This window comes from Centruroides vittatus, unplaced genomic scaffold (assembly GCF_030686945.1).
Source record: "Centruroides vittatus isolate TY-2023 unplaced genomic scaffold, ASM3068694v2 contig_884, whole genome shotgun sequence".
In the NCBI taxonomy this organism is placed as follows: Eukaryota; Metazoa; Arthropoda; class Arachnida; order Scorpiones; family Buthidae; genus Centruroides; species Centruroides vittatus.
The window spans coordinates 2,723,231-2,746,393 of record NW_027122576.1 but is presented as its reverse complement, the minus strand read 5'-3'; the positions used below and the strand labels follow the sequence as shown (position 1 = coordinate 2,746,393).

The 23,163-nt window shown below is 28.9% G+C and overlaps 1 long non-coding RNA gene across 1 annotated transcript in view; it reads left to right on the top strand.

Annotated features, from left to right (window-relative positions):
• LOC136983718 (uncharacterized) overlaps positions 1 to 22,005 on the top strand; it is a 105,640-nt gene extending 83,635 nt beyond the window's left edge. Inside the window, exon 3 of the long non-coding RNA XR_010882079.1 lies at positions 21,901 to 22,005. This is a non-coding gene — a long non-coding RNA (uncharacterized lncRNA). The remainder of the gene's footprint in view (positions 1 to 21,900) is intronic.
• The last annotated feature ends 1,158 nt before the right edge of the window (positions 22,006 to 23,163 follow it).

Here is a 23,163-nt window from a genome sequence, read left to right as displayed (position 1 = left end):
AGAGAAGAGAAGAGAGAGAGAGGCGTTGTTGAAGAACAAGCAGTTTAGTAATCAAATTAAAAAGGAATTCCAAAATAGGTTTTCGTGTGACACGATCCTCGTGTGAATAATTCATTTTTGGTTAACTGCTTGTCTGTTGGTGCAGAGGTGGCAAGTCATTAGGATAGGAGTTCAGTATTGAGCAACTGACAAAATAAAAAGAGATTAGATGCAATTTGATAGAAGAAGGTTTAAAAAATTGTGTTTTCTTTTTTCTTCTCCTCCTCCCTTTTTTTTAAAAAAAAGATGATGGAAGGAAACATCTAAGTTAAAAATATTTTTCTTCGTCTTTTTTTTAAAAAAAGTTGATTCGCTTCTAATATTCTTTTGTTTTACTTGATGTAGTTCAACTTTTACCTGATTAACAACTTTAAAACTGGTGTTATCAATTAAGGATATTGTTTAGTTTCGGTAAAAGATTACTTTTCTTGTACAAACACCCCCCTGATTTACATAAATTAGGTTAGTTTTTAAAAGATGCCTTTAAGTGGATGAGATAATTAGAAAATTGATAACAAATTCATTTTTCTTCCTCCTTTCTCCTTTATATATTTTTATCAACCCTTTGTTTCGGGTCGTCTCATATATTTAATAGATTTGCCACCTCTCTACTTTAAACAACTTTCTTTTTTAAAAAATTAATTATTAATTTTAAAAGAAAAATTCGACTCCCTTCACTAAATGTTTCTATAGATAAATTACGATCAGATTTTTATAATTTATAATCATTTTAAGTTTTTTTTCCACTCTTAGAATTATGAATTTTCTGTAAATTAAGCTTCTGAATTTACAAATTTTCTCACCTTCTCACTTGTTAGAAACCCATGGAAATGTCCCCAAAGCTAAATTTCGTATCCGCATTTCAATTTTCAATAACAATAATCATCTAATATAAACACGGGGAACAGAATATAACCTTCGAAATTTACTGCTAGAACACTTTGCTTCATTACAACTCACTATTATAATTAGTTACACAAATTCAAAGGAGCAAACCTTCATCAGCATCCTCCTCCAACGCTTCAGACGTCTCCTAGTTTCTAAATTATCTTAAAATATCAGCCGAAAATCGTATTAAATGAAGCATTTTTTTTCGGCTGGTTGAACGACTAGGGCCAAGCATAAATCAGTAGAAAATTTACCAAAATTAAACATTTACAATACGTTTGGTAGTAGTTACTATTAGGAGCCATCTGTGCAGATTGTTTCCAGAATCAAGTAAATAGGTCTCAATTTAATTAAATTACCAGCACTATCAGAATAAAGGTAATGCTGAAAGTGGATACGATTTCTGTTCACCAATACTTACCCCTTTCAATTAAGTGCCTTCCACTTCTACTGATTTACTTAATCACAACGTTTACCAAAACATCTTAAGTATTTACCATATTCCCTTCAGATTGGAGATGACAATAAGCCAAAATCCATTTCTCAAACTTCATCTATTATTGAATTGAATTCACAAATATATTAGAAGTTGGGTAGTGAATTGAATTTCTACCTTTAAAACTACAAATTCTTTTCATATCTCCTCCTTCATTCTTCTCATCCTCCATTTCTAACTCCTCCTCCTCCTCCTCCTCTGGATCCTTTTCTAGAAAAGTTTTGCTTGCTTCCTTCGTCAAATAGCATCATTTTATTTAAGTTGAAAAATATTTTTATTCCAGTAATTTCCATAATTAAATACATACTTTTTCCATATTTACATGAGAAATTTTAACTTATAAATGCATAAATTAAAGCTAAAAAGTTCGTTATCCGAGATACAGATCTTCAAATTTTGCAGGGTAATTTCAGCTTAAAAGTGTGAGAAAATGGATAAAAATATACCCAACTCCTCCCAAATCCTGTTAAATTTCGAACAAAAGTTTAAAATTTCAAGCAAGAGAAGGGGGAAGAAAAAAATTCCAAGATGAATTCTGGTGTAACATTTATGACTTCGCAAGAGTCTCTTGTAATTGTTTAACGATAAAAAGATAATTACAACTCAGGATACAATTAAACTTGTAACGAGGATCACAACCTCCATCTGCATTTTTAAACAATTACTTTTACTATAATTTTTTCTTCCCTTTTTCCTCTAACATCAGTGGATGGAAGAGAAATTTATTGATGTATTTTTATAAAATACCATCTTGGATTAAGGAGTTGATTTTTTTTGTTTTATTTTTTTATATAAATTATGGGTTTTGATTAAAAGTGATTAAATTATCTTCCATTCTCCATCTTTTTTAACGTGTCCTCCATGAGAATGTATAGGGGGAAAAAGTAAGATTTTTATACTTTTATACTGAATTTATTTTAGTTTTTTGAAGAAAAATGATATTAGAAATTATTATAAAAAAATGTTTTTGTGTAGAAAAACTGATAAAATTCATAAGGAAGGAATAAAAATGTATGCTAATTCAATGTCCCTCTATCTAGTTTCTGTCTTCACAGCATCATATCTCAACTAGTTTATATATTCCTGATTTTACTTACTATCAAAAGTCGTAGATAGTCTATAGAATATCTTTCATATGTTGATTAGAAGCATTATATCATCAAAGTATCCTTCATAATTCGTCTCCAGTGATGAAAAGGGAAGAAAATTCGACTTAAATTAAGAATTTATAAGTTAAAAAAAATGTATGTTTTTTAATGAAAATTTCAGTAAATATCGCCGTGTAAGGATGATAAGATCCGTACAGGGTGATATAAACACGTATACTAAATCATCTTTCCCGTATTTATAACGCTTTCGTCACATTACTCTATCACGTCACACAGCATCTCTATTCTTCTTCTTCTTCTTCACAGAAATATAATATGAGATGAAAGATGATTTCTTTATATATTAATAGAGATAAATTTATCTTTTATTTATTAATGTTACCTCTATTATTTAAGCTACTCGTTTCGTAATACATATTTATTAAGAAGATGGTGAGTTGAGAACAGATTTAATTCATATTTTAGAATATTAATTTGATTATTTGCATGTAAAATATTAATTACAATTAAAGATATTAATGTTTTAAGTGTAAAAAAATCAAAATATTTAAGAGGAAATTACCCCTCTTCTACAGCATCTACACCTCTACCTCATCTTCTCCTCTATCATCATCCTTCATGTAATTTCTTATATGTTGGAAAGTAAATAAAACATATTCTTAATTTTATAGTCTGTATCACTTCTTATCGACCTTAGTTTTACAATTTGAATCTCCATTTTCTCTATCTTATGTTTTAATTATACCTCGACTGTTACCAATAACGTGATTTACGACGAAGATATACTTATTTATACGGTATATATAACCTATATATATTATTCGGACGAGATAAAGACGCCAATCTGTGCTGTAGAAACTTGGCCGGAGTAGATAAGACATCATTGGACACTTTCACAAAGTCTCCAGAGACTATAATGCACTCCTCTCAACCAAAGTGATTCGAAGTCTGCTGAGAGTTTTCTTCTTCAGTCATAGATAAGTTTAAACTTTCCGAGTTTACATAAATATATATAGGAATAACCCCGATTTCTTCAGGATTATTATCTATCTGGGTGTCCATCCTGTAGGTTATTATCCGGCTTGTATTGTAATATAACGTCGTTAATGCGAGTTAAAGTTTTTGCATAAAATAATGACGTTTATTATAATATATTTTATTCTTTTTCAGTAATCTACTTGCACGATCGTTTTCCTAACTTAAAATGCTAAAAATGTTTGAAAGTAATTAAAATTGTAATTTTGAAATGGCCTTAAATGTAACATTCTCTTAACCGTTTCGATTAATTGAAAGTTGTGTTACTTTTTATTCATTTCTATATATATTTATGTGATATTTTAAGTATAAAACCGAATTCTTCTTTAATTAAACAAGTTTCTAAATATAAATTACACAGTGTTTTGATTTTGTACATAATTTTTTTTTTCACAAATAAGTTACATCTAATCTCTTGCTATACCATTAACTCGACAACCGTGCTTGTCGTGTAACTTAATTATTTTTCATCATAAATTTCTCCCTCTTTTTTCATTCGATTTTTAGGCTTTAAAAGCTTCGATGGATATCTTAAACGAGGATTTAATAAATATTAATGAAGTATTTTTTATATATATACACAAAAATCTTTAAGGAAGAAGGGAAGAAAAAAGGGAGAAACGAGGGGGGGAAATAGGGAATTCTCTGTAAAATCGCCCAATTTAATATAGATTTTTAATATTTTAATAATTATAAATTAAATTCTATTTTTTTTAAAAAAAAATCCCTTTACGTTGAATTATATTATGGAATATAACTTATAAGTTCGCGGGAGAGGATGAATTAAAAAACATCCTCCCGCACCTTCCACAGCAAAGTGGTGAACTCAATGCCAACTGACCTCTGTCATTTATCTTCACTTCAGTCCAGGGATATTAAATTTTAGCCGCTATGCAGAAGTGATGTTTACTTCGTACAGTAAAGGTATAGCCTGCAGGGTCACTAGCTTCTCCACCTCATTATGGAAGGATGGACGTATTTATGACTCGGTGTTTATGGGAAAGTGTGAGATAAGGAGAGAGATGCTTGGTGGCAATTAAGTGATTTGGTCGCTGCTTGCACCTCTTGTTTGTCGGAAACCGCAGCCATCAACCTATAATGTCATTCTCCCCCCCCTACGTTTAGAGGTTCCACTAGTAGGAGAGGATCCTAATGACTTACCGGCTGTTTAGAGTGATTTAGAGTTGGTGGTTCTGTGTTCAGATGTCTAGAATGGTTCCTAATGCATAAAATAATAGCCCTGCATCGAATAGCAGTGGGATGAAAAGAAGTGTTTCACCTGTATACGTGTGTATATAATCCGCTTTTGTTGATGAAAAATTCGATTTTGGATAATGATGAAGCGTGTTTATAATTAAAAGACACTTTCAAAAATTGAGAAATTGTTAACTCGATATTTATGGGAGTAAGATATTATTTTGGCAACGATACAAAGAGAGATATATATATATATATATATATTCTCTTCTATCTTTTACTTGTTGAGATCTAAATTTGCAGAAGAGCTGAGTTTAGAAAACAAGACGATTCGAGATTTAATTTTATTTTTTAAAATTTAATTTAGAATCAAAATTGGAGATGAGAGCGAGAGAAAGAGAGGGGAGCTTCAGATTAAAAGAAAAAAAAACAAGTAAAATGTGAAAATGCTGTTATCTATTTTTACAAAGGTGGAGAAAAATAAGAAATAAAAAAGAAACGCGAATTAAAATTCTGTTACGTTAAATCACGCTTCATATATTCTTCTATATTTTATTAATTTTAATAATTTGCAACTAAATCAATTCTTTAATTTATATTTCTATGAGGAGAATGGAAGAGAAAGAGAGAGAGGGAAGGGAGAAAAAGTAAAGTTCATTTAACTTAATGAAGTATTTTTTAATTTGAAATGATCAGGAAGGAATTAAAACAGACAATTAAAAAAACTTCAAGACAATTCGTTTCACTCGGTTTGGTCCACAACCCAATTTACTGACCTAAAGACTTAGTTCCGGCCTATCTTGGTTAGTCTTAAAAGTAGCAATTTCCGAAACGATGGCTTCGACACTAATTGTTACATCAATACCAATCAGATCACGTGAGGTAGCTTGTCAAATTTCCGCACAATGAAGGCACTTCCATCGATTTTACCAGCCAGGAGTCCTTTTCTTCTACTACTTTGGTGGCAGATTTAATTACATTAATTAGCGCACTAATTAACCCAGTGAGGTGACAGACCTTTAACAGTCAGACGGAGTTAGTTTTTTTTTTATTTCCATGCTTTACCCTTCTCTAGATAACTTTTGTAATTGTTTGTAGAATTAAATTAAGCGAATGAGAGTTAACCATGATCCGAAATATTTTCTACCTCGTTTGTTTTCCCTTGGTTCCAAACTGGGTATTAAGTTTCTATTAAGTTTTTTAATTAGATTTTTAATTTTGTCCACTCTCTGCTCTTTTTTTCTTTATAAAATTCGTTTTAATACGCGTCAACGAGTGAGATTGACTACGCAGCACTGCTCTGAAGGCCCCGCGTGTTGAAATATTAAAATTTCTTTATTATACGTTTAATGTTTAATTTCTGCTCGATATTATTATTTTATCGAACATATTTTCGACTATTAAATTGTAATTTTAACTTGTCATAAATCAACAAAATGTACTTAAAACAACATGATTCATTAAGCAGCAATCTAAAGCTTTGCATGTCAACATTTTCTCAAACAATACTAAAGTTTTTTCTACAATTTACTACTTTATTACGTATAATTTTCAATTTTTAAAGTAAAACATAAGTATAAACTATTTTTGATATGATTACATTTAAAAATTCAATGAAAATTCAATATTTTAATACTCTCTGAAGGCTCCAAGCGTGTTAAAATATTGAAATTTCTTTAATTTACTTTCAGCAATTAACTTTATTTAACTTCTAACTTAATATTACTGTTTCATCAAGAATATTTCGACTATTAAATTGTAATTTAGTTTGTTAAAAATTAACAAAAAAGGTTTAAATCCACATTATTCTTGAAACGACGAGTTTCATCACGCAGCAGCAATCTAACGCTTTGCATCATATTTTTAAAAAATTGAATTTTATATACTTATATTATTTTTAATTTCTAAAGTAAAATATAGCTTTTTTTAATTAGTAAAACACGATTAATAACCGTGTTTGATATAATTATTAAGAAAATTCAACGAAAAAATGCTCTGAAGACCCTCGTGTTGAAAGATAAAAATTCTCTTTATTTTTGGAAAGAAATTAATTTTTACTTGTTACTATTCATTAACTAAACATATTTTCTAGAAGATAAACAAAAATATAATCTGTTATAAGCGGTAAATATGACTAAATATATATATATAAAGAAACTATTATGTAATATCTTACTAAACATTGTTTTGAAGGGCTCGGGTCTTCATGTGTTTTTTATTTCTCTTTAAGAATTTCATTTTATTTTATTACTGTTACTTAAGGGACCTCTTTCTTGGTTATTAAACTAAAATTTAGCCTTTAAAATACAGTAAAAACAACAATTACAACTGTTATAAGATGATAAAACTTTTATTCTTAAATTATACATATATATATATATATAATGTTTAAACTTTCAATAAAGAAAAAAGTAGAGCTTACATAAATAAACTTTTCTTTAAAAATGTAATAAAGCGAAAGGTAATTTTCATCAAGTTAGAATGAAAAAATAAAAAATCGAAAATGGCAGGCACTAATTCCTCCATCCAGAACATCCCCACGGTGCGTTCAGTTTGCCAAACAATAGTTACCACCCCGAGTTTGTTTACTTAAAGGTCTAATAAAGGTAGACTCCCTGAGGGACAACATGTAAATCTTAGGATAAGTTTAATTTCGTCTGATATCCACAAAATAGTGCAATGTGGTCCATTCAGGCGCTAGAACCCAGCAGGGTGATGGGGATTAGACAGCGGGGGTGACATTGCTTTTACTTGTATCATGTAGGAACCCCGCAGGGCACTCTGTAGGTCGCTAGACCATGGGGTACATTCGGTTTCGGTTCTACTTTGAATTAATAACCACCAAAACATCCTCAATAATCGTTCTCTATAATGATAGCCTATACATTGATGCTTCCAAAATTTTAACAAAGACCTTCCTACAGTTGGTACCGGGACCCCCATTTTTTTAATTTAGGAGATTAAGAAGATTTTTCAAACAAGGATAAAATTGATACTTTAACTAATGACACTTTATATAAAGTCGAGGAGATTTAAAGCTACAGTCGAAATTTTCATCCTTTTAAGCGTGAATTGATGTAAAACCTGTAAACTACAACTCGTTTATTAATCCCCTTTATGTTTTTAATTACAATTAGTGGATTTAAAATAACTATTAATTATAATCTATCTATTATTTATTCCAATTTAACACCGGATAATTACCATCTTCCAAGATATTATCAGCTAGAGATGAATGGTGGAATTATGCAAAGAGGAAGAGGAGGAGTGGGTGGTATATTTTTATATTCAAAGATTTAATTTTGCTTCGAGATTTATTATTTAGATAATTTAAGTAAAGAGAAATTTAATTATTTACGAATAACTTTTCATTTACGCCTTACAAAAGGATGCTGCGAGGCATCGAAAAGAAGAAGAAGCTCAAGATGAGTTAAGGATGCTCTTGAACATCCGGAAAAATAACTACAGGAAATGATCTTAAAGTTAATTTTTTCGTAAAAAAATAATATATATATATATACATCTTCATCAAGAAACGGAATATATGCTAAATCTTCGAAGGTATTTTTCATCTTTACGAAACTCGTAAAAATCTCCATTTTTAAGAATCGCAACATTAATTCCTACTTACAATCCACAGCATCCATTGGATGTTATTGTAGTAGTGAGACTGCGCGAGACAACATCCCTGGGCCCTGTAAAGAGAAGGAATAAGTAGTCCCAAGGGTGTGGTGCCTGTTGTATCCGACACATAAAATTAGACTCGCTAGACGGGATTGGAAAGATGAGAAAGGAGGAGGAAAGAGGTGAAGAAGGTGATCTGGAAGAGAGATTGATTTAAAAGGATTCGTAAAATGTGCGGATGTGTCTGACATCGAATAAAAGATTGATGGGTCCCTTTACGAAAACGAAAAAAGGAAAAAAAAAGAAAACAGTATTATTTGTTAAAGTTTGTAAAAGTGCGGTTTATTTTTCTTCTTTCCCTCCTTCCCCTTCACTTCTATCTCACACTTTCTATATGCATTTATATGTGACGCTGTTTTAAATAAATAACAATTTATTTACAGGAGAAACTTGTATGTTTAGTTTTATATAAAAAGAATTTAATTAATTGGATTTTCTTATATATATTTTTTTTTTCTAAAGGTAGACATTTCTCGTAGATCTTGCGCATCTGCATCACATAAACACGTTTTAAAGACAGGAATCTTACGTTAATTAAATTATTTTCTCGAATATCATCGTGAAAATGTTAAATATGAATATTTGGATGGTTAAATTATATACTCCAATTTAGATTTTTCGTCAAAACTTTCTAAAATATTAATTTTTTTTCCATTCATATATCGAAAAAATGCCAACACCTTCACACCTTTTCTTATGGATCTATTAAAACTTTGATAATCTTTGAAGGAAAATTTCGAATTTAGTAAAAAAAATTCCAATCTCTAATCGATTTTTAAAAGAATCTTCGTACATTTTTCTACTTTTTAAAGTTAAATTTCTCAATTTTTTTTCTTTTTTTTAAATTTTAAAGAACTTAAAACACATTTCTTCATCTACATCTTCTCTCAACTCTACAGCATTACATAATAAACTATAGAAGGATATAATATAATATATTTTTAATACTTTAGATGAAACTTTCAGACAATAATTTATCTTCTTACACTTACACACAATGGTTGAACGATCTATAAACATATAAATAATAATCTAAAGCATGGCTAATATATTAAAATATATAAAATATCTTCCAGAAAGCTAACAACAAAATGGAATTTTATCATTTCTTCCAAAGTAATATACGTATACGTATATATATATAACTTATATAGAAAAGAGAGAGAGAGAGAGAGAGAGAGAGAGAGAGAGAGAGAGAGATATGAATGATGATTTGTGATATGAAAACCTTTCATAAATCTAAAAAACATTTCTAGGATCGTCTTTCACACAAATTTCTGTGGATTCACGCTAAAAATAAGAAGAAAAAATATATATATATAAAATAAAAAGGTGCTACTATATATACTTGGCCATATTGGATTTACACAATTCATATCCTTTCGGATATACGAAGCTACAGTTTAAAATAAATGTCAAATGTTACAGAATTTTGTATTTAGTTAAGTAAGCAAGAAGAAATGGCCAAATATATATATATATATTTGACTTTCAATCTCATAATTTACACCTGTACCTTTTTCTCTCTTGGATGAAAATTAGTTTTCTTCCTCCTCCTCTTCTTTCATCTACATCTTCCCATTTTGATAGCTTTACAAGACTTGCAAGAAGTTATGTAATTTTCGAGTCGCTTACAACTTCTTATAAATTTTGAATTAATGTGTGTAGTAATTTCATTTTTAATATATATATATATATATTTTCACTAGAAAAATAATGGTAATAAAAATATATAAAGATCTTAGAATTATGTATATAACCTATACAATATATGCTTTGTAATTAATGTTTACAGGATTCGTTCTAGATTATTTTATTAAGATTTTCTAGAATAATAAATTAATAATTTTTCTTTTTTTTAATAAATAAATATACCTGTATAAACCGGCACGTTACCGAATTATCTTTTCCAGTTCGGCAGGATTCCGTTTTAGACAGGTTTTACCGTACATTAATAATTTAATAATAATGCATAAAGTAAGTACTTAAGACTTTATTAAAATATTTTAAAAAAAAATTAAAGAATAGAAAGTTTAGAAGATGGAGAGCTAAAGGCACCTCTTACGTAAGCCAGTAAACGCCTAAATTTAAGATAAATAAAAGGTGAAAGTAAGAAATTTAGTGATTCGCGTCACATCCGAATATAAGAAAGGATATTCCAAGGCTTGGAATGGCTGACGTTAACCCAAAATGGCTGTTTTTGCCGGAAATCAAACCTAGGTTACGCACACAAATCCTGGTCACGTGTGCCATCAATCACGTGCTCGCTATTGGTTGTTTGTAAGAGGAGAAGGCAAGCCAAATCAGACACATGGAAAAAGTTGTAGTGAATTGTGTAAATCGTAAAGATTTATTACCATCTGCAAATACCAAAATCGAGCCGTATACCGAGGCAGAAACCCGTGTATTACTGCATTCTTCCGGGGGTATACTTATCCCTTGACGTCATACTTGGACTATAAAGGTATAAGAACCTCATAATAGTATCGCCTAACGTCGTTACAATCATTTATAAAGTTGTATAGCAATTTATTCGCCTTTCTTTCCCTGGAAGGAAAGATTTTTCTTTTTATTGTTTAGTGCTTCGTTCAATTTACTGATGGAGTGTAGAATTTAGATTTGTCCTCTCTTAAAACTAGGCCTAAGATGAATGGGTAACTGTTAAAACCATGCTCGAAGAAAAGAACGGATTATTCGGTTTTTATATAATGTATTATTGTGTTTTGTAATGTTTCTGATAATAATTTTTTACGTATGATTGGTAATAATTTGGAAAAATATTATAGAAGTGCTCAATAATTTAAATTTGCTATTTAGTTAGAGGGCGCTGAGGAAGCGAAGCGGTGCGACGCGCGCGGCTTTTTGCTTCGATTCTAATATGGCGTCAAAATTATGATTTTTTAAAAATGATTGTTATTTTTAACTTTGTAAATTAATTTCTCAAATTATTTATTATTTAAATTATTAAGTATTGGAAAATTTAATTTAAAATTTTCGCAATATTTTATTAATTATTAAATTTTAAAATCGCACGGTTTGAATGTTAGTCGTTTTACTTTTCAACATGGCGTCGGAATACGATACGAAATTATAACTCCTGAAACATTTAAACGAATTTAAAACGCGCCAATCTTTATAAAATCTCGTAAAATTAATTAAAAATGTATTTTAAACAAAATAAACAAATTAAATAACGGTAATTAAAGTTAAATTCCGTTAAAGAGCGCCGAGGAGGAGTAAAAATTAAGAGAAAGTAAACGTAATTTAGAAGTGGAAAATACTTTTTTTAAAGGAAAGAAAGAATTTTAGAGATACTAAAATCGAAAAAAGAGGCCAAAAAAAAACGAGAAAAGGATTATCTTAAAAATCGTTTTTCTCTTCTTTAGGAATCAGTATTTTTATTATTATTTTTTTCTTCCTGGAAGGATCACAAGTTTTTTAAATAATAATAAGTTACTGCTTCTTCTTTATATTATCATTCTTCAATTTTACAGATCATCTATTATCCTACTTTCAACAGAAAGATAATATAATCCTCTGTTCGGTTATTTGAAAACTGTCCTCCTTCTACGGTTGCCTGCGTGTAAACCTTTCTAGCTCTTAGAGGAGGAAGAGGAGGAAGATAATAAAAGTTTCTTCTCGGTTTTGAAGGCATCCTTTACTTAAAGATTACATTCATTTTCAATTATTAACCTTTAGAAAGTATAAAAAGGCACTAATCTCTGGCTTCTGTTAAGCATAATTATCATCTAAAGTAGTTATTTTCATTTTTTATTTATGCAAGAAAAGAAAAATTCTGCATAAATTTCTCTGAAAAAATCATTCTTTATCATTTATTAATGCTGCTTTTTTCCTTCTTCTTCTTCTTCTTCTTTGTGATATTCGGAGGTGATGATTGTTTATGTACTGTTTTTTTAATTTTAAATTAAAGTAAATCGAAGTTTCTGGTCGTCGAAAGGTGATGAAACTGCTGATGGAATTCGTTAAAATTATCATCGTCGGCTGCAACATTATAGATAGTAGCAGCATTATCATCAGCATCATCACTAGCAGCATCAGTATTATCATCAGCATCAGTATTAGCATCAGCATCATCACTAGCAGCATCAATATCATTACAGAAAAGTTTTGAAGCACTGTATTACATTTATAAGCAATTTAATGTTATGAATCCTCATCATTATCATCATCAGAAGAAGAATAGTTGGAGATATGCTTTAAAAGACTTTTCTATATCAAATTAATGAGACTTTTCTTCATCTTCCTTCTAGTAATTTTCTCTTTTTAAACACGAAGAAAACTTAATTATTAGAAAATGCATTATTTTTATCATCCGTAACAACTGTAATTTCTTCATTCCTATTTATCTTCTATGATAACAATGACGATTAGTCACTTTGTTTCTAGCTTTGTGACCAATACACGACGTAATACTTTCATCTGTAGAAAGGGAGAGGATGAAGACCTGATACCATTTTCATCATCCTTAAGAGAGAAGAATTATTATTTTTATAGCTTATATTTTTAGCCTTGTAGCATATTTATAACTGTAATATTTATCTTCTTCAAAGAGATAACGAGACGAGAATATAAGTTCTCATCTTCATTATTCTGAAAATAAAAATCATTTCATTGTTTAGAAGATGCATCATCATCCTCATAATTCTTAAAAATAATTAATACTAAAGACATTTATCTTCTCTTTCGAAAGATATTTACAAATATTATATTTATTTCTCTTAGAAGATGCGATACGCTTATCATCCTTAGAAAGAAGATGATAAGAAAATTGCATCATTGCATCCGTATTTTAAATCTAAATTCTCATTTTTCTTAGAATGAGGAATCGGAATAAAATTCACTTCATCCTTAAAAAACGTACTGTATCATCCTCATCGTCCATGGTAATTTTAACTTCAAATCATCCTTAGAAACAGAAAGATAATATTTTACATTTTTTGCAGATGATGATTCTCTTTCTGAAAAGGATGTATATATTTGGCATTCTTACAAGATAATATACTTATCATCCATAGAAGATATAACTTTATCATCATCCTTAGAAAGAGGAAAACGAAGATATTACATATACTTTTACTTTATAGTAACAGTACAATAGAGTATATACTTTTCATCCTTATAAGATGTTATCCTCATTATCCGTAGATGATGTAACTTCATCATCATCCTCAGAAAGAGGAAAACGGAGATGCTATACCCTTTTATAGGCGATAAGAATATTTTCCTTTCGAAAAAAACAGCGTATACTCTTTACATCTTTACAAAATAGCATCTTCATCATCCGAAGAAGATATAACTTTATCATTATCACAGGAAGGGAGGATGATGCAGTCATTATTTTAAACTTAACGAAGCAATTTTACGCGGTTTTCAACAAAGAAAATGAAGTTATTACAATCATTTCCATTTTGGGATTTGGAGCGGTTTCTCCACTTTCTCCAAAAGAGTATGAATGATAACATCACTTGATCATATTTTTTAAAAAATGGAAAAATTCTTTATCCAGGTTACTCACAGGAGTTACTTCCTTTCTTTTCCCATTTTTAGAAAGAAATTGAGATATATTTTATTATTATTTATTGAGGATGAAGAAAGCAATTTCTTTCCACTTCATCCAGTTTACATCATCTTTACAGATGGGAAAAGGCATTTGTTTAAAGCTTCGATTCTAAAAACGAGCAGAGCATTTATAAAATTAAACATACAGATTTTTATAAAGCTCCAAAGTTTTATTTAAAAATATATATATATATTTTTAAAACCAGATATCAATATTCTGTAAAGTAAACGAGAATTTATAGTATATATATATATATATAAGAGAAAAATCGTCATTTTGGAATCGAGAAGGAAGAAATATGGTGTTTTATAAGGCTGGAAATGATATATTCTCATTATTTTTGAGAATGTTTTAAGATTTTTATGGTAGTTTATTGAAGATGAGGATGATCAGTTCCATTCTCCTCATCACTTCCAGCATCGTAGTGAAAGAATTGCGTTTAGATCTCTAATTCTCTAACAAATTCAAGAGGAATCAAGTCGTAAATACAAGAATCAACCCTTAAAATCGAATTAAATCTTAAGATTTAGTATAAAGAAAGCCATTTAAACTCGAGATAAATGTAAGAATTCTCGGAAGAGAGCGAGATTTTCCGGATGAAACCAAAGAAAGAAAAAAGAAGAAGAAGATAAAAGAAAGTCTCATACACCAGTTACCATAACTCACAATCAATTAAATAAAAGAAAACACGGCACAATTTCACTTTATCACCATCTCCATCACAATCAAAACATGTTCAATCTTCCAGAAACAAAATTCAACACGTTCTCAACTTTTAACCATTTCCAATCAAATTCTGGAAAGAAGTGGAACCAGAAGAAAAAAATAAATAAATAAAAAAGTATATATATATATATATTTTTTTTTCCTTGAAAGAAAGAACATATCTCTGTTTAGAGAGGAAGAAAAAAAAGGGGCCATCGATGAGGGGGGTTGGAAAGAATGCCGTCTGCTCCAGATGACGTTGTGTGAGTGGCAGAAGATAGGAAGAAAGAAAAGGCGTCAACTTTTGCTTCCTCCGAATTGAATTAATACGGCTGGTTGAAGACGAGTAGAAAGGAGACGGCAGGCAGTTTCAGCATTAATTACAACATGCCTTCTAACTCATAACTACGAGCCGAGGGGAGTTATAATTAAGCCACGTGTTTTATATGTCAAGTTCTTATTACGTTCCACGTTGGATAATGGGACTTTTACTTTAAACACGCTTCCTCTGAATAAACACAACACTAATCTATTGGTTAATTTTTTTCTTCCTCTTCCTCCTCCTCCTCCTCCTCCTCCTCCTCCTCTTCTTCTTCTCCTCCATTTTCTTCCTTCTCTAAATAACAAACTAGAGAATAAAAAAGGGGGGTTTAGTATAGAACAGATGGAAGTTATTGTTACAGAATATGTTTGATTTAATTGGTTGTACATGAAGAGAAATGATTTTTTATTCATTTTTATTGATCTCTTATGCAGATTTTTATGATGGAAACGTATGTCTGCCGGAATTGAAATTAATAGAATGATCCCGAGCAAGAAAAATCGACCAATGTCGGGCCATGGTTTTAAGGATTAAGCTACTATAGGGCTTTATGTAATAACTAGAGGATTTAGATAAGTCACTTCCACGAGGTAGAATTGGTTCCTCGTTTTATTTTTTTCTTTAATTTTTAATGTCGAATTCTTGTTGTTTTTATTGTTTTTCCCCTGTATAAATTCGTTTCTTTCTTTTATCTGTCATCTAGAATTTTTTTTTCTTCCGTTTCTATCGCTCGTCTATCTTTTTGAAGGATTTTTTTAAAGGAATCTTTGACTGATCGCTAATTCTCTCATCGTTTACTGTACAATCTGTCTATTTATTTGTTCCCTTTTCGAAATTTTATGTTTGTTTCTCTCTTTCTTTCTCCTTTTTTTTAATACATTCGCTATTTTCTCTTACAATTTATCTTCCAGCATCTTTATGATTTCTTATTTAAAATGTTCGCTACTTTATCGCAAATTTTCCTTGTTTATTTTATTCTCTCGTCGATAAATTTTTGATTTTTTACAAACTTCTTATTCGTTAATATCGAGATTTTTAAGAATTTATGCTTTTAATGTAAGGGATGCGGAAGATGAGAAGATGCCCGAGAGCATTGTTAAGAATGAGGAGAGCATCTGTTTAGAAGAAATAATGGAGTTTTTTAACTGAAAATATACCATCAAAACACGATTATAGTGGTATATTTTTAGTTAAATATTCATTAATATCGAGATTTTTAAGAATTTATAGGTTCTAATAAAGGATGCGGAAGATGAAAAGATGCCCAAGAGTGCGTGTTTAAAAGAGAAAATAGGAGTTATTTAACCGAAATTATACTATCAAAACATCATATTTGCGGTATATTTTCAGTTAAATACTTATTAATATCGAGATTTTTAAGAATTTATCCATTTAGTAAAGGATGCGAAAGATGAGGAGACGATGCCCAAGAGCATTGTTAGGAACAGAGACGAGTGAGTGTTTAGACGAGAGAATGGGATATCTGACCGAAAATGGCCCACCAAAACGTTAATTTTAATCACTCTATTTTGATCCTAAGCTTAATATATGTCTTCCACTTCCATTTTTGTGCCTCTTCAAACAAATTTCAATTTTAAGCAGGCAAAAATTCGAATGACTAAACAAGAACTGTCAAATATAAATTTTCCTTATTTTTCTTTCCGAAACTTTAGAAAGTGATAGCGTGCTTATATTATATTTCCTCGCAGTAACCATATACGGAGTACATATCCAAGTTTCTTTACTAGTAGATCAGGTTTTCAAGGTTATAAAAGAAAAAAAAAGGAAAAGAGAGAGAGAGAGGGAGAACTTGATCGTCGCTTGACAGCTCTGCCAGACTGTTCCAGTGACAAAAAGTCGAGGCAGAAAAATGACAGACTGTCAAACATGAGTTACGCCAGATGGTTGGACCAAAAGGGAATATGTCCTTATTGATTTGCTAGTCGACCTACCAGAAAAGATATTGTTTGGCGATATTTCATATTTTTTTACTTCTTTTTCTCTCCTTTGCTTCGTATTTTCCATTTGATTGTTTGTGTATTGATTAATATCAACTTTTTACTGGAATGCTTTCAGTTAAATGCTTCCCCTCTCTCTCTCTAACGGATGGTTTTCTTTTTTTCTTACCTTGGGCATCTCTTCCTCGTCCTCCTTATCATTTTATTATATTTAAAATATAAACCTCCAAAGAACACTAAAATAAATGCTCTCTCCATTTATCTTAAACGGTGCTTTTTCCTCATTCTTAGCAATGCTTTTATGCATCTTTTCCGTCTTCCTCCGCATCTTTTTCTTATGTTTAAGGTATAAACGTTCAAAAAATATTAAAATCTTGATTAAATGTTCTTTTTCTTTCTTTTAAACGAATGTTTTTCCTCCTTATCAATGCTCTTGAGCATATCTTCCTTATTCTTTCTTATATTTAAGATACAAATATCCAAAGAGTATTAAAATTTTGATTAAAGTTCTTTTTCTTAAACAGATGCTTAGCCTCATTCTTAGCAATGCATTTGAGCATCTCTTCCTCATTTTCCTCGTCGATTTTTTCTTATATTAAAGATACAAACTTTCAAAAAACATAAAAATCTTGCTTAAATGCTCTCCGTCTTCCTTATAAACGCAATATTTTTTCCTCGTTCTTAACAATGCTCTTGGGGATCCCTTCCTCGTCATCAGCATCTTCTTTTTCTTATATTAGAGATATAAACTTTTAAGAATCTTAAAATCTTATTTAAAAAGTTTAAAATGGACTTTCCTTTATTTATAAAATGCAGAAATAAGTGTGTTTTAGTAACAAACTTTCTTCAATTGAATAGTCTACTAACAGCTTTTCTAGGTCGATGACCTCTACCTTCTTCTCTCTCTTTTCCTCTCTCTTTCTCCAGATTTTAAATAAAGTAAATCTTGTGTAAGACGTTTATTTCCTCTTGTGTTTTCTATATTTATCACTCAAATCAGTTCATAATTACGTGGTTTAAATAAATTAATCCGAGTTTAGAATCTTTCACAATTGTAGAACTTATCTAGAAATCTAATGACGATTACATGACTTTTGCAGCTATTTAGAAGGTTTAAAGCATATTTTACAGCATGATTTTTGAGGAAGTTGAATAGAAAAAAGGGATTTAAAATTTATTTTTTATTATTTTAATTATTTTTGAGTACTTTCTTATAAGTCAAAGTTGTTGCACAGAGTAGCTTTACGTGACTTTTAAGCTATAAAAATATGTAAATTTATAGATAAATTATATAAATTTAACAAGATTTCACTTCTAAAAGAGAAATTTTATATTAAAAATAACTTTTAAAAGCTTTAAAATTAAATAATTTAATGGTTTTAGAGCGCTTCGGGAGCTACAAAGATCTATAATAAATTTTAATGTAAACCAGTGTTTTTAAAAGAAATAATTATAAAAATCTTTGAAATTAATTAAGAAATTAGCGAAATCTTTGATGTGGAATCTTATTTCTAACTAATTACTCTATATTTAACTCATTTGCACGGTTAAAACGCCTTTTATCTTCGAATTTTATGCTGATGAAGCTGGAGATGAAGAGGAGATGGAGATTTTTCTTAAAGTTTTCTATGCACATTTGAAAATCTATTTTAAAAAAATTAAAAATTTGAGACATTTTCTAAGTAAAAACATCATTTTGTCAACTTGATTTTAAGAATAAAATACAAAAAATAAGGGGGAAGTAGTAGTAACAACTACAATTTCATTTAAGATGAGGTCAATCGGTTTACCAAAAAATTTAATTTAATTTATTCCATCGAGTTTAACTGAAAAATATATTTACTCCTGATACTCACTCTGTACAATTGATTAAATTTGACATCAATTTTGTACAGCATCTTATATATAAAAAAGAATTTCTATTTTCTAAGATTAAAATTGAAAAGATATAGAAACCATATCAGCACTTACAACATTCAATATTGGAATTTTACATGATTCATAACGATAAAGATTTTTCTCTCTAGAAATTCCCATTTTTATTTTTATTTTCTTAATTCCTCTAACGATTTTTTCAATAAAAATCGAATTTTTTAACATTTTTTTTTCTATTGATTACGACGTGTCTTTTTATGGAATTTATATATAACTCAGCTACATAAATTTTCTCATTTTTAACAATGCTCTTGAGCATCTTTTCCTCATTTCTTGCATCTTTCTAAGGATATTACTTAAACGTTTCCTTTCTTTCTCATACATCATCTCTTCCTCATCTTCCGCATCTTTTTTTATTATATTAAAAACATAAACGTTTTTTAGGAATATCAAAATTTCGGTTGAAAAATGCTTCTTTTTTCTCCTTAAGATGATGCTTTCACTCGATCTTAACGATACTCTCGAGCATCTTTTTCTCATCTTCCCATGTAAATTTTCTAAATATATTGAAATCTTGGTTAAATGTTCTTCCTCTCGCTCTTTTTCTTCATTTTAAACAATTTTCTTGAGCATCTTTTCCTCATTTTCTTCAACTTTTGTCTTGTGTTAAAGATATAAACTTTCTAAGAATGTTCGTTAAACGTTTCCTACCTTTTCTTAAACAGATGCTTTTATCTGTTTAATGAGGAAGATGAAGAAGAATTTAGACCATTTAGAGTGAGACAAAAAGCATCTGTTTACTAGAAAGATAGTAATTGTTTAAATAAATATGCTTAGAAAGTTTATATCTTTAACCATTCTAAATGATATTCTTGAGCATCTTTCTCATCTTCTTGAGCATCTTCTGATATTCTTGAGCATCTTTCGCCATCTTTATTCTTATATTAAAGATGTAAACTTTTTAAATATTAAAATCTTGGTTTAATGCTTCCTCACTTTATCATAAAAAAAGTGCTCTTTCTTCATTCTTAACATTACTCTTGAACATCTCTTCAGCATCCATCTCATCTTCCGCATCTTTTCTATATTAAAAACATATTTGATGTATTAAAACTTAAATGACTTTCTAGGAATTTTTATTATACTTTTTACGTTTTATATGCCTTGGAGAGCTTTAATTAATTTTTAAAAGCTTAAGTTTAATGAAAATCCTTTGAATTAGTTTAAGTTTACAATGGATAAGTATGGATTTTGAGATGATTAAGAGAACAAAAATCAAATTGGGAAAGAAAAATAATGCTAAACTTTGTTCCATAAATGAATATATTTATTAATATATTGTGTTTAATTGGTTAAAACATGTTAAAGTAAAGGATTTAGTTGATAATCAAGTCTTTGGAGGTGATTTAGTTTTCAAATTCCTGTATTTATGAAGATGCTCGATTGTAATAAGTTGTCTTATTAAGGAAAAATCAGGATTATCTCAGGATTCTGCAGCAACAGCTGGATTCAAGACATGAATATGTCTTCTGATTGTTGATTTGTGACTCTTTAGAATTATATAATCCTTGAATTGACCTGCTGTTTCTCTAACAAGGCAATTTAGGATCCAAAATATGCAATTGCAATGCTTTAGAGCTTCCTAGATTCCCTTCAGGAAATAAGCTGCTTCTCTCTTAATCCTTTACAAATTTCACGAATTTCGTATAACTTTTAGTCCTTAAAATGATTAAAATTTCATTATTTTACAGTAATTATGAAATATTTTTATATAAATAAACCTTTCATAGCAAAACTCTTACATGCTGGAGAAATAGAATGAAATTTTAATTTTAGCTGTGAATTTTCCTTTTTTTCAACGATTTAATCTTTAAAATAAATTCTCAAATTATAATTTTTAGTTAATTTTAAGTCGAAATTAAGCAAAGAATGATCTAAAATCTAAAGAATTCGTCTTTATCTTTCATTATTTCGATCTTAAGATATTTACATAATCAAAGTTTGGATAATTTCATTGTTTTAATAGTATTTAGGACAATTCTTCGGAATTTTATAAGTATTTTTATATGTTTTGGGAATAAAATTTTAAAAAATTTGAGATATTTTTAATAAATTCTGATAAATTTTTCAGTAGATCGATCATCATCAACATCGTTCTATAACCCTTTAGAACTAAAGATGTAATGGAAATTTCTTAATTATTATAGAAAATTAAGCGATCTTATTAGAAATTTCACAGTTTTTAAAGAATATTCTAAAAATTTCATTAAAAAATCAGGTAATTTTTGGAAATTTCACTCATTATTTTACTGTAACTCGAGATGAAGTTAGGGAATCTTCCATAGATGCCAAGCGTTAAAGATGCAAACTGTCAAGTTTTATATTTACGAGAAGCAATTAAAACAAAACTTTTGCTTAAATTTTAATAATTTAAATTCAGAGATAAAATTTAATTTAAAAATCTCCAAAATTTTCACTTTTACTAACTTTTAATCAGATTAAAATCTGCAATTTTGGAAGAGGAGGGAATTTCTCCCAATGTAACAAATAGAAAGTTTGAAAAGTACTATTAGATGCTGCACTAACCTTAAATTATCTACTCCTAAATCTCGGTTCTCAGGATAAGGAGAGACGATAATCCTAGAATTTCAGTAGAGATAGTTTTCTCTATTTGTTGATGAACTGTGGCAATTTATAAGTCAATATAAATGTTGGATAGATTGATTAGATTGAGTGTAAAATGCTGGAATTTCTGCTTCTCCTCTGACTATCCACTTAGAATATACCAGAATCCGATTACTCCTCACTTGGTTAAGGTATCCTTAAGATGATTTACAGCAAATTAAGACAATATTGCTGCTTTTTTTTTGTTACGTCAACATTATCTGATGCAAGATTTTCTTCTGAATATTCTATCTGGTTCAAAACTTTATAAATTCTTTATATTTTATATTAGAAATTCTGTTAAATTTTGTCGTCCTCAACGTTTTCATTCTTTGCATCATCCACAGCTTCTTGCAATCTTCTACAGAATCATAGCATCGTCCAAAACACCATAAGATGCTGTCAGCATCTTCCATAGCACCTTAACATCATCTACAGCATCTTAGCATCATCTGCAGCATCTTAGCATCATCTGCAGCATCTTAGTATCATTCAAATCATTTAAATTTATTTTAAACCAGCATCATTACCAACTTTTGGTGAGTAGAAACAGATTTTATTATTTAAAATTTTATATTTCCTTATATTTATTAACTTTTTTCGAAAAGAAACATAAATTTTCTATAGTAAATAACGTTAAAATAACATAGAAGTATTTAAATTTTTAACTTAATTAATTTATTTGAATAATTTTAATTAATAAAATTAAGATATTTTGTTTGTTGAACTATATTTATCTCTGAAATTTCAAGTTTCTTTATTTAAGAAATTAAGCATTTTTATATTTATTTTAAATTAAAATAAGCTAAACATTTAATCGGGTTTTTAATTAATTATTGTCCATTTTTTATTAAGCTAAAGAAAAAAAAACATCTTTAACTTTATATTTTTAAGAAGGAGCAAGCAAACTTTACAGCTAAAATTCACAAGAATTCAATGATAAACATTAAAAAAATGTATTAAATTAATAAATTTAAACTATATTTAGAACGTTAATTAATCGAAATTAATTAATAAAATTTAAATTATTTATTAATTAAATTATTATTATTATTAACTTAAACCAACAAAGATGCTAACTTACTGCATCTGAAATGAGAATTCCTAAAACATTTTAACCATTATTTTTTTAAATTTTATATCCTATAAACGTAAAAAATATACACTTTAATGGTTAAAAATTTTAATTTAGTACTAAAAACTAAAAAATAAGTCAGAAAAACCATAATTCTTTTGACTTTTCTCCTATAGCAAACACGCTGTTTATCTAAAGAGATGGAGGGAGCATCAGGATAAAATTAATTTAAGCAAACATCCCTGATTAAAATCTATAAAAAATCATAAAATTTATCTTCTATATACTTATATATATAGATATATTATTAAAGTAAAGAGACATTAGCCTCTAATCAACTTTAATTTAGTGTATTTTTAAGCGTAGAATGAAACTAAGAGCGACTTCATTACATCCCCCTCATTCAATACGTTCAACACAGTAAATTTTATCAAATATTTAAACTCGATAATTATCTTTAAAAAAACAAAAATCAGTAAATTTTAAGATAAGGAGAAGAAGAAGTTGTCATTAAATAAATGAGGTTTCTTCTCCT